Genomic DNA, 10961 nt, shown 5'->3' with positions numbered 1-10961 from the left:
GCCTCATGACCTTAAAACCTTAATGTCTTCCCCAAACATCATTTAGCCAAGTCCACATCATAGCTAGAGTCAACCTTGTGGTCTGTGCTACCAGTTTTAGTTTTACTTATTTGTCCCAAGAAGGGTTGGGGGATGGGAAGGAAAATGAATAGGTTAGGTTTGCTTTTTACAAAGGCCAGACCAGTGGAAGGTTTCAAAGGCAAAACTAAATATAATAAATCCATACATTGTAGTATTCCCTCTACTTTGGTGTATATTTGAAAGTTCCCATAACATAAAGTTTTAAAATTATGGCAATAAATAAATAAATATAAAAAGTCCGTTTTGGATGGGCCTTACGTGGTTGAATTGTATTCCCACCTGTCCTGTTAGTAAAGCCACAGCATTTCTTACACCTGTGTCAAAGATTACATCCTGGCAGTGTGTGCAGTGGGCCCGTGAACCCATCTCCTGCTTCAGCAGTGTTTGGACAGAACAGACCCAGGGGTACCCCTTTCCTCCAGCCTCCAGCCACCCTCCAACCTCTCTTCCAGCTGCAACTTTCAGAACTATCTTCTTGGCCATCTTCTGCCTTCCGACCAGCCAACCCTGTAGGTTGAGCTTAGCTCCTTACTGCCGGTCAACCATGAGCTTCCAGATTTACAAGAATGATTCCACCTAGGTGTGGTCTGCCGTCAACCCCCCTGGTCAACATGTATCTGGGAACCTCCTACACCTACCTCTCTTTGGGCTTCCGTTTCCACCTCAAGGATGTGGCCCTGGAGGGAGCACACCTCTTCTCTCTCGGGTTGGCCGAGAAGCATGAGGGTACTGGGTATGTCCTGAAGATGCAAAACCAGTGCAGCAGCCATGTCCTCTTCCAGGACTTGCAGAAGCCATCCCAAGATGAGTGGGGTAAAACCCGGGACACCACGGAAGCCACTTCTGTTCTAGAGGAGAACCTGGGGTGGGCCCTGCATTCTGCCCGAGTAGACCTTCATTTCTATGACTCCTGGAGAACCGCTTTAGATGAGGAGGTGACAATTCTCAAGAACATGGTAACAACCTGACTCACTTCCACAGGCTGGCCGGCCCCCAAGCTGGGTGGGGAGAGTGTGTCTTGGAAAGGCTCATCCCCAAGTACAACGAGGAGCCGGCAGCTCTTGAGTGGCCCCTGTAGCAACACCCTGGTGTCAGGCTTCTGCCAGAGACTCTCCCTGCAGCCATTAGGTAGCTTTATTTATTTATTTAGTTAGTTAGGTATTTGTTGGGGAGAGAGAGAGAGAGAGAGAGAGTGAGCACAGGGGAAGGGGCAGAGGGAGAAGCAGGCTCCCTGCTCAGCCTGGGGCTCGATCCCAGGACCCTGAGATCATGATCTGAACCAAAGGCAGATGCTTAAACCACTGAGCCACCCAGGCACCCTGCCACTAGGTAGCTTTTCAACCTTCATGGAGCTTCCCCCACGCTGTGGGCCAAATGGAAGCAATAAAGCTTTCTGCAGGGTATGTGAACTAACTTGAATTTAAATAAAACTTTGAAAGAAAAAAAAAAGCTTTCTGCAGGGGAGAAAAACAAAAAACAGAAAGAAAAACAAAACAAAAAAACAAGGATCTCCTACCATTCTAAAATGCGTTTCCATCTATAACCGTAACTCCCGAGGGCTGTGACAGTCCTGTTCCTGTTACCATAGGCATTCCGGCCTTGTTCGTAGGAGAAAGTTTCCTCTTCAATGGTGGTCTGTTGGCTTGTTTATTGACAGGCAGCTTTCAAATGATCTACCTTCAAAAATATAGGTGTTTTGTTAGCTTGTTCACCATAGAAAAATAAGCCCATAGGGGTTACTGGAATACGAACTAAAATTTGCATCTTCCAACAGGAGTTTGGTTTGGAATTAAGATTGAGAAAAAAAGAGATTGATGATATTGGTGCACTCGCTGATGAGATTTAGTGGCTTAAACAAAGGAGCCCAAGTACCATCGTGGGGACTGGCCACGGTGCTTTGTGTTTCAACAGAAGGAAGGGAAATGAGACTAACAAGGTGATGTGCTATAAACAAGAAGATTACGCCATCTTCCATTTTGCTGGGTTTTTGTTGTTGTTGTTTTACGGCGAACAAATCTTATTTTTATAAGAGAGTTACGAAGCCTCTAAGATACTTCTAGGTATTATCTTCAGTGATGCTCCTTATCTTTCTTTCAGGTAATATTCAGCCCCTATAGCTACCGCAAATGCAGCAAATCGCCCACTGATTTCTTTAAATAATGCACCAACAAAGGAAATGTCTGCAAAGCCACCCGTGTACCTCCAACCCTCGCTGCGGCCTTGTGAAACCCATAGCCCTCAGGCAGCTAGCTTCTCCCGGGCAGTTTCTAATGGTGTCCCTTCTACCTTCCATTGTTTATAATCTGGAGGTTCCATTTTACTATGACCACCTTCATGTCTATGTCCATGGGCCACGTCTGACAGCAAACTGACCTCCCAGGAATCTCAATATTCAGCTCTCTAGCCTCAGCCACCATCTTCCATTTCTGAGACCCGTTACCATGGTCTACTCCCCTGCCTGTCTTCCATTAAGAATGGAGGGACATGCCCATACACTCCCAAATTAGCCCTCTTATTACTCCCCTACCCCAGATAAATAACTTCCATGTATCTCAGTTAGGTGTGTGTGTGTGTGTGTGTTTGTGTGTGTTTGGGATAAAATAATTCAAAACCAAGCCCATGACTATGATTATGTGCCTTATTATTATTAAACTTTTTTTTAAATAATTTCAAATGTAAGGAAAAATTGCGGGATGCCTGGGTGGCTCAGTCAGTTAAGTGTCTGCCTTCGCTCAGGTCATGATCTCAGGGTTCTGAGATCAAGTCCCGCATCGGGCTCCTTGCTCCCCTGCTTGTGCTCTGTCTCTCTCTCTCTCTCTCTGGTAAATAAATAAATAAAATCTTTTTTTTAAAAAGTTGCCAAAATTACAGAGAATTCCCATTGTGCCTTTATCCAGAATAATCATTTGTTTCTGATTTCATCACATTTATTTTCGTTTTCTCCCTCTGTAATTATTTATTTTCTCTGAACCATTTGAGTTTATATAGCCCATGCCTTTGTTGTACTCCTAAACTTCATTGTATAGTTCTTAAGAACAGGTATATTTTCCTACATAACTGCAACACAGTTTCAAATCAAGAAATCTAACCTGGATACATACTTTTTTCTACTCTGCAATCCATATTCCAATTTTGTCAACTATACCAATAAATTCTTTATAGCATTTTCCCCCTCTAATACCAGCTTTAACCAAAGATCACATATGCATTTAAATTGTCATGTTTTTTTAATGTTCTTTAATCTGGAAAGGTTCTTTAGTATTTGTGTCTTTCATGACATTGATGTGTTTAAATAAGCCAGTTGTTTTGTAGAATGTTCTTCAGTTGGACTTGCCTGGTGTCTCCTCTTAACTTGATTCAGGTCCTGGGTCCCCTGCCAGAAGGGCACAAAAGTGATGTTTTGTTCTTCTCTGAGTATCAGATCTGGAAGCACACCATGTCAGTCTGCACCCTGTTGGTTAATTTTTTTTATTTTTTTCCATTTTTAAATTTAAATTCAATTAATCAACATAGAATGTATTATTGGTTTCAGAGGCCTGTTGGCTAATGTTGGTCAATGGATCCAGATGTCGTCCAGTTTCTCCACTGTATAGTTACTATTTTTCCCTTGCAACTAATGAGCAATTTATAGAGACACAGTTTAGAATTGAGTAAATATCCTCTTCCTCATTAAATATTTCCCCCTAGATATAGCAATCATTGCTATTTCTTGCCCAAACCATTCTTTACTATGATGGTTGCAAAATGGTGATCTTTCAACAGTACTGCTCCCTCCACACTTATCGATCTATATTTCACTGTAAGGGAGGACCGTCCCTTGCTCAGCCCCATTTATTTGGTTATCTATCATCAGCATGAATTGATGGATTCCTATTTTATTCAATGAGTTATAATCCTTTACTGTCCTGGTTTATCTTTAGCTCAAAAATTGTCCCAGATGTAGCCACTGGGCTGTCCTTGAAACTAGTTCTATATCCTTTTAACATGTTCCCATCTCTTTTTCGTTGGTTTTTCATTGCCATACTTTCTGTTACAGCAAAATGTTCCCATGTTCCTGGCTCATCTTGTGCTTCTCAGGCATTTCTCCAAGGAGCCCTTATTCTTTTTAAAGAGGAAACTGGGGGCACCTGACTGGCTCAGTCAACACAACATGCAACTCTTGATCTCAGGTTGTGAGTTCAAGCCCCATGTTGGGCATAGAGCTTACTTGAAAAAAAAAAAGATGATATCATATTTAGAAAGATTTGGGCACTAGGTATATCTTTTGCATTTTAAACGAAAAACAACCTCCAATGACATTGCTCATGACTGAATTGTGGGTATTCTGTTAGGTTATTTGGGATTATATTTTTTATTTGTATCTGTTTTTACAAAATAATATATCTGTTGTTACAAAATAATATAGAAATACTTTTTGCTGTATTTTCCAAATATAAAAACAATATATGCTGTGGAAAATTAAAAAAATGTCTAAAAGTTAAGAACATATTTAAAAAAATCTATCAGGACACAATTAGAAATGTATTAAAGTTTTGTTTAGAGGTTAAAAAAATCACCCACCATTCTACTCCAAAGATAAATCACCATCAAGATATTAATAGTATTTATCACTAGATAACCAGATTTTATAGTATAAATATACCAAAAATGTTTCATCAGAATACAATTATTGGATAATTCCAAAGTGTGTGTGTGTGTGTGTGTGTGTGTGTGTGTGTGTATTTCTTCAGGATAAAGCCCTAGAATTAAGATTGCTGGATTAAAAATGCATGCATATTGGGGAGCCTGGGTGGCTCAGTCATTAAGCATCTGCCTTCGGCTCAGGTCATGATTCCAGGTCCTGGGATCAAGCCCAGCATCGGGCTCCCTGCTCAGTGGGAAGCCTGCTTCTCCCTCTCCCACTCCCACTGCTTTTATTCCCTCTCTCGCTGTGTCTCTCTCTGTCAAATAAATAAATAAAATCTTTTTAAAAAATGCATGCATATTTATAAGTAAAGAAAATGTACCCAACATTTTAGTCATCAGGGAAATGCAAATTAAAACCACAGTGAGAGGGCCCTCTGGGTGGAACAGTTGGTTGAGCATCCGACTCTTGGTTTTGGCTCAGGTCATGATCTCAGGGTCATGGGATCGAGCCCCACATTGGATTCCATGCTTGGCATAGAATCTGCCTAAGGATTTTCTCTCTCCCTCCCCCTGCCCCTCCTCCCCTAAAATAAATAATTCTTAAAAAAAAAAAGAGAGGGGCGCCTGGGTGGCTCAGTCGTTAAAGCGTCTACCTTTGGCTTGAGTCACGTTCCCAGGGTCCTGGGATCGAGCCCCGCATCAAGCTCCCTGCTCGGTGGAAAGCCTGCTTCTCCCTCTCCCACTCCCCCGGCTCATGTTCCTGCTCTCACTATCTCTCTCTCTGTCAAATAAATAAAATAAAATCTTAAAAAAAAAAAGAGAGACCACAGTGAGATACTTACAACTACTAAAATGCATAAAAAAATTTAAACTGACAATATCAGTTGTTGGCAAGGATATGGAGCAACTGGAACTCTATCAACTACTCATAGAAGTGTAAACTATAATAACCACTTTGGAAAACAAGCATTATCTACTACAGCTGAACAATCTTTAAGGTTATGCCTTTGGTGTGACATATAAAAAATATTCACCTACATTTTTTTCTTGCTTTTTGATGGTTTTACTTCTTACACTCAATCCTTAATCTGTATTGACTATAGGTATAAGGTAAGAATCTCCATTTTATTTAATTTTTTGCAAAAGGTTAGACTGTTGCTCCAACTGTATTTATCAAACATTTTTTTTGAGAGAGAGATCCCGAGATGGGGGAGCAGCAGAGAGATAGAGAATCTCCAGCAGACACCTCACTGAGCATGGAGCCCAGTGCAAGGCTCAATTTTACAACCCTGAGATCATGACCCGAGCTGAAATCAAGAGTCTGGTGCTTAACCAACTGAGCCACCCAGGTGCCCCTTGAACAATCATTTCTTTCTCTCTTTTTTTTTTAATATTTTATTTATTTATTTGAGAGAGAGAGAGATAGCGAGAGAGAGCACGAGGGGGAGGGAGAACCAGGCTTCCCACTGAGCAGGGAGCCTGATGTGGAGCTTGATCCCGGGGCCCTGCGATCATGACCTGAGCCCAAAGCAGATGCTTGACTGAGCCACTCAGGCACCCATTGAGCAATCATTTCTAACTGAAAATCAGTTTACTGATTGAAAATAAAGTCATAATATTTTAAATTCTTATATCTACTTGAATCTGTTCTTAAACTTTTAAAATTTATTTTTAGAGAGGGAGAGAGGGGAGGGGCAGAGGGAGAGGGAGAATCTTAAGCAGGCTCCACCCAACGGGGAGCCCAACATGGGGCTCAATCTCCCAACCCTGAGATCATGACCTAACCTGGCTATAGGTGGGATTAGGAAATCTGGCAAAAAGTAAGCTGTTCCTTGTGTCTGAGGTCATGGTGATCCTTAATTCCATTCCTGTTTAAACACTTGGATTCCCCGTCATAGCATCTATTGCCACCTATAGCTAGAATGAAGTGTTGTCTTAGATCTTGTTGTACATTTAAGAATAAACTTTTGTAGGGGCGCTGGGTGGCTCAGTCAGTTGAACATCTGACTCTTGGTTTCAGTTCAAGTCATGATCTCAGGGCCATGAGATTGAGCCCTGCACTCTGCGGGGAGTTTGCTCGAGATTCTCTCTCTCCCTTTCTCCCTCTGCCCCTCCCCCAATGCTCACTTGCTCTCTCTTTCCCTCTCTAAAATAAATCTTTTTTTTTTAAAAAAGAATAAACTTTTGTAAAAAAATAAATCAATCATAAAAAAAGAGGTTAGGGAGGGTGTGTGTGCCTGTGTGTGTGCCTTTATGATGGTATAGGAATAAAGAGCATTGCACAGGGAGAAAAACATATCCATTAACTGTTTGAAATACTAGCCATGATATTTTCTCTTGTTTGAATCAGACAAAGCATGGCTTATGTCCTGTGTAAACTGTTGGGTCCTAGTCTGCCAGACTTTGGAGGGGGAGCACTTGCTACACTAATTTTTTTTTTTAAAGATTTTATTTATTTATTTGAGAGACAGAGAATGAGAGAGATAGAGAGCACGAGAGGGAAGAGGGTCAGAGGGAGAAGCAGACTCCCTGCTGAGCAGGGAGCCCGATGTGGGACTCGATCCGGGGACTCCAGGATCATGACCTGAGCCGAAGGCAGTCGCTTTAACCAACTGAGCCACCCAGGCGCCCTGCTACACTAATTTTAACATCATGGTGCAGTGTTTCTGGGGCATGTACTGCAAACTGGTTCACTCAACACACTTTCTGACCTCCTCCTAACATGCAAATGCTTATACATCACTAACTATAAGCTACACACTATTTTAATTGCTTTATATTTATTAACTTGTACCATCCTCATAAAATCCCTATGAAGTAGATATCACACTCATTTCCTTAAAGAAGAGCCCGGGGACGCCTGGGTGGAGCAGTGGGTTGAGCATCCAACTCTTGGTTTAGGCTCAGGTCATGATCTCATGGGTCCTGGGATGGAGCCCTGCATCAGCTCTGTGCTCCATGGGGAGACTGCTTGAAGATTCTCTCCCTCTGCCCCTCCCCACCCTACTCACTCTCCCTTGCTCACACTCTGTCTAAAATAAATAAATAAATCTTTAAAAATATAGAGCCCTGTTTTCAAAAGTATCATGCAAAAATAAAAATATATGACATTTTTTATTAAGAAATCCTTGGTGATCTGCTAATAGGACTAAGGCTAAATTCCTATCACCAGTTTTACAGTAACAGCTCTATTAAAAAGATGCATCAGCTCTTGCAAGATCTTTCCCCTTTAAATTTCTCTTTCAGCTTGTGCATCTAAAATGTCTCCAGCTCACCAGTGAGTAGCCTTCATTTCATGAAATGTCTGATGGGGGCGCCTGGGTGGCTCAGTTGGTTAAGCGACTGCCTTCGGCTCAGGTCACGATCCTGGAGTCCCAGGATCGAGTCCCGCATCGGGCTCCCTGCTCAGTGGGGAGTCTGCTTCTCCCTTTGACCTTCTTCCCTCTCATGCTCTCTCTCTACCATTCTCTCTCTCTCTCAATAAATAAAAATCTTTAAAAAAAAAAATGAAATGTCTGATGAGTTCTCAACACGAGGTAGCTTCCCACTGAGTATATCAGTCAACTATTGCTCTGCAACAAACTACCCCCAAATTTAGTAGCTTAGAACAGAAAACAATTGTTCTCATCTCACAGTTCCTGTGGGCCTGGAATCTGGGCATGGCTTCACTGGGGTCTCTGGCTCAGGGTCTCTTGCAAGACTGCAATCAGGGTTTCTGGTGAGACTGTAGTCAATCAATGTTCAACTGGGGGCAGATCTGTTTCCAGACTCACTCATGGTTATTGGCTGACCTTAGGTCTTTATGGCTGTTGGCCAGAGACATCCATTTCTTGCCGTGTGGACCTCTCCATTAGACAGCTCACAAAATGGCACCTTGCTTCCCTCAAACAAAGGGCTGCAAACATGAGAGAGAGAGAGAAGAGAGATGAAAGTCAAGTCTTTTGTAACCTAGCCACTTTTGCCATACCCTATTTGTTAGAAGTCCCTAGGTCCAGCTCATACTCAAGGAGAGAAGATTAATAAAGACATGACTGCTGGGAGCCATTTTAGCAGTTGCCTGTCACTCTGGGCCAGTTTATTCTTCCTACCCATTACTGTTCTTACCATCCTGCCCTTATAAGATGGATTAGGCCATGTGATATGACCAATCAGTCAACCCGGACCGGAGTGTTCATACTCTAAGCATGCCCTGCTTTCTTCCACTAATACAATGGTGTGCTTTAAAAAAAAGATGAATACTAATGCAGGTGGGCTCGGGGAAGCCTTTTTTCAGCAATCTTACTGTTTGGATGTGTTCTGGTATTGAGACTCCCAGATCAACAATCTGTAACATTGAGAGGCCTAAAGCTCCCCTCCCTCAGAATGTGCCTACCACCTTGGCAGTGTGTCCTTGAAAGCTCTTTGTCCTACCCATGCTCCACGGGATGTCAGGGAGTTAGATTAATTATGCAGGAAAAGACTCAAGGTTTCCCAGTCCGTGTTAGGGGCGAGGACATGCAGCTGAATAGAGGAACATTACCACAGGACTGTCAGGCTTGCTGTCCTTCCCAGACTTCGTTCTGAACAGTCTCAGGGCACAAGCTCAGCTGTGGGGAGGGCTTATGGAGGATGGCTGATCTGGGCAGAGAAGAAGAAACGCACTGGACCAGAAAGGTGCTGAAGGCGGCATTCTGCTAACCCCCTGAGGGAGCTTATCAAGTCCTGTCACCACTCCGGCCTTGAGTTCATCCTCTCTAAAATGACAGGATCAAAGCAGATAATCTCTACTTTTTATGGGTTAATGACTCATAGAAAGAATTTGTGAGGTAGCTAGTAAAGAATGAGGTTAGCTCTTTGACAGAGAAAGGGCTAAGTCAGTGCTGATTTACTAAGAAGTTACAGAAAACTGTGAGACTTTAAAATAACATAATTTTGCTGATCTTAACAAAATTTCATGCTGTTGTGAAGACTATTGTTTTGTAAATACAGAGCTCCTTTCCTTCTGGAAACAACCACTTATTATCATTCTTTTCAATATTTCCCACCACACACACACACACACACACACACACACACACCATCCACATAATTACCACAGAAGCCACCATGTTTGTGAATCATGATTCTTTCTGTCTGCAGGTGACTAGGCCAGGGTGGTGTGCCTATCTAAGTGGGGACAATCTCAGTCCCAACCTGGAGATTTAGATCTGGAAACAGGTGATGTCCAGTCTGTCTCAGGACTAGCAGGGTGCCTGGGTGGCTCAGATGGTTAAGCATCTGCTGTCAGCTCAGGTCATGATCCCAGGGTCCTGGGATCGAGCCACACATCTGGCTTCCAGCTCAGCAGGGAGTCTGCTTCTCCCTCTGCCTCTGCATCTCTCCCCTGCTCATGCTCTCTGTCTCTCTCTTTCTCAAGTGAATAAATAAAATCTTAAAAAAAAAAAAATTCAGGACTAGGGTGCCTGGGTGGCTCAGTCGCTAAGCATCTGCCTCCGGCTCAGGTCATGATCTCAGGGTCCTGGGATCGAGCCCCACATCGGGCTCCCTGCTCCGCGGGGAGCCTGCTTCTCCCTCTCCCACTCCCCCTGCTTGTGTTCCCTCTCCTGCTGTGTCTCTCTCTGTCAAATAAATAAAATCTTAAAAAAGAAGAAGAAGAAGAATAATTTCAGGACTAGGGGGTGCCTGTGTGGCTCACTCAGTCAAGCTTCCAACTCTTGGTTTTGGCTCAGGTCATGATCTCAGGGTAGTGGGATCAAGCCCTGTGTAGGGCTCCACACCAAGCAAGGAGTCTGCTTAAGACTCTCCCTCTCCCCCCTTTCCCCCGCTCTCTCTCTCAAATAAATCTTTTTTAAAAATGCATTTTAGGACTATAGGGGGGTGCCTAGCTGGCTCATCCAGTACAGCATGTGACTCTTGATCTTGGTCATGAGTTTGAGCCCCATGTTGGGTATAGAGATCACATAAATAAAAACTTAAAAAAATACTCAAATATTTATATGTAACATCTAATAAATAGATATTTCAAATTCCTCTCTGGATACTTACTGCAAGAGAAAAGACACATCAATATAATCCTAGAAGGGCTTCAGAATAGATAAAAGATTTATAATAAAACTGTTATTAAGTTAATATAAAAGTTGCAGTAAAGTATCCAGGTGAAAGTTTAGGCCTGATTAAATTGCTCACCATGAGATTGTTACCTACTAGGGTCCTTTGGCTCTCTAAGTGATAGAAATTTACTGAAAGCCAAACTGGAAGTTTCAGGCTGGTTTTTT

The 10961-nt window shown here is 42.7% G+C and overlaps 2 pseudogenes; one reads left to right on the top strand and one right to left on the bottom strand.

Annotated features, from left to right (window-relative positions):
• Positions 1–692: 692 nt before the first annotated feature.
• LOC112820429 (ferritin light chain pseudogene) lies at positions 693–1049 on the top strand (annotated as a pseudogene).
• Positions 1050–2150: 1101 nt separating this feature from the next.
• On the bottom strand, positions 2151–4103 carry LOC112820428 (NADH dehydrogenase [ubiquinone] 1 beta subcomplex subunit 3 pseudogene; annotated as a pseudogene).
• Positions 4104–10961: the final 6858 nt, after the last annotated feature.

The sequence above is a fragment of the Callorhinus ursinus genome, unplaced genomic scaffold (genome assembly GCF_003265705.2).
Source record: "Callorhinus ursinus isolate GAN/ISIS: 27379988/994484 unplaced genomic scaffold, GSC_fseal_2.0 scaffold3, whole genome shotgun sequence".
Taxonomy (NCBI): Eukaryota; Metazoa; Chordata; class Mammalia; order Carnivora; family Otariidae; genus Callorhinus; species Callorhinus ursinus.
This window is presented reverse-complemented; position numbering and strand designations above follow the sequence as displayed.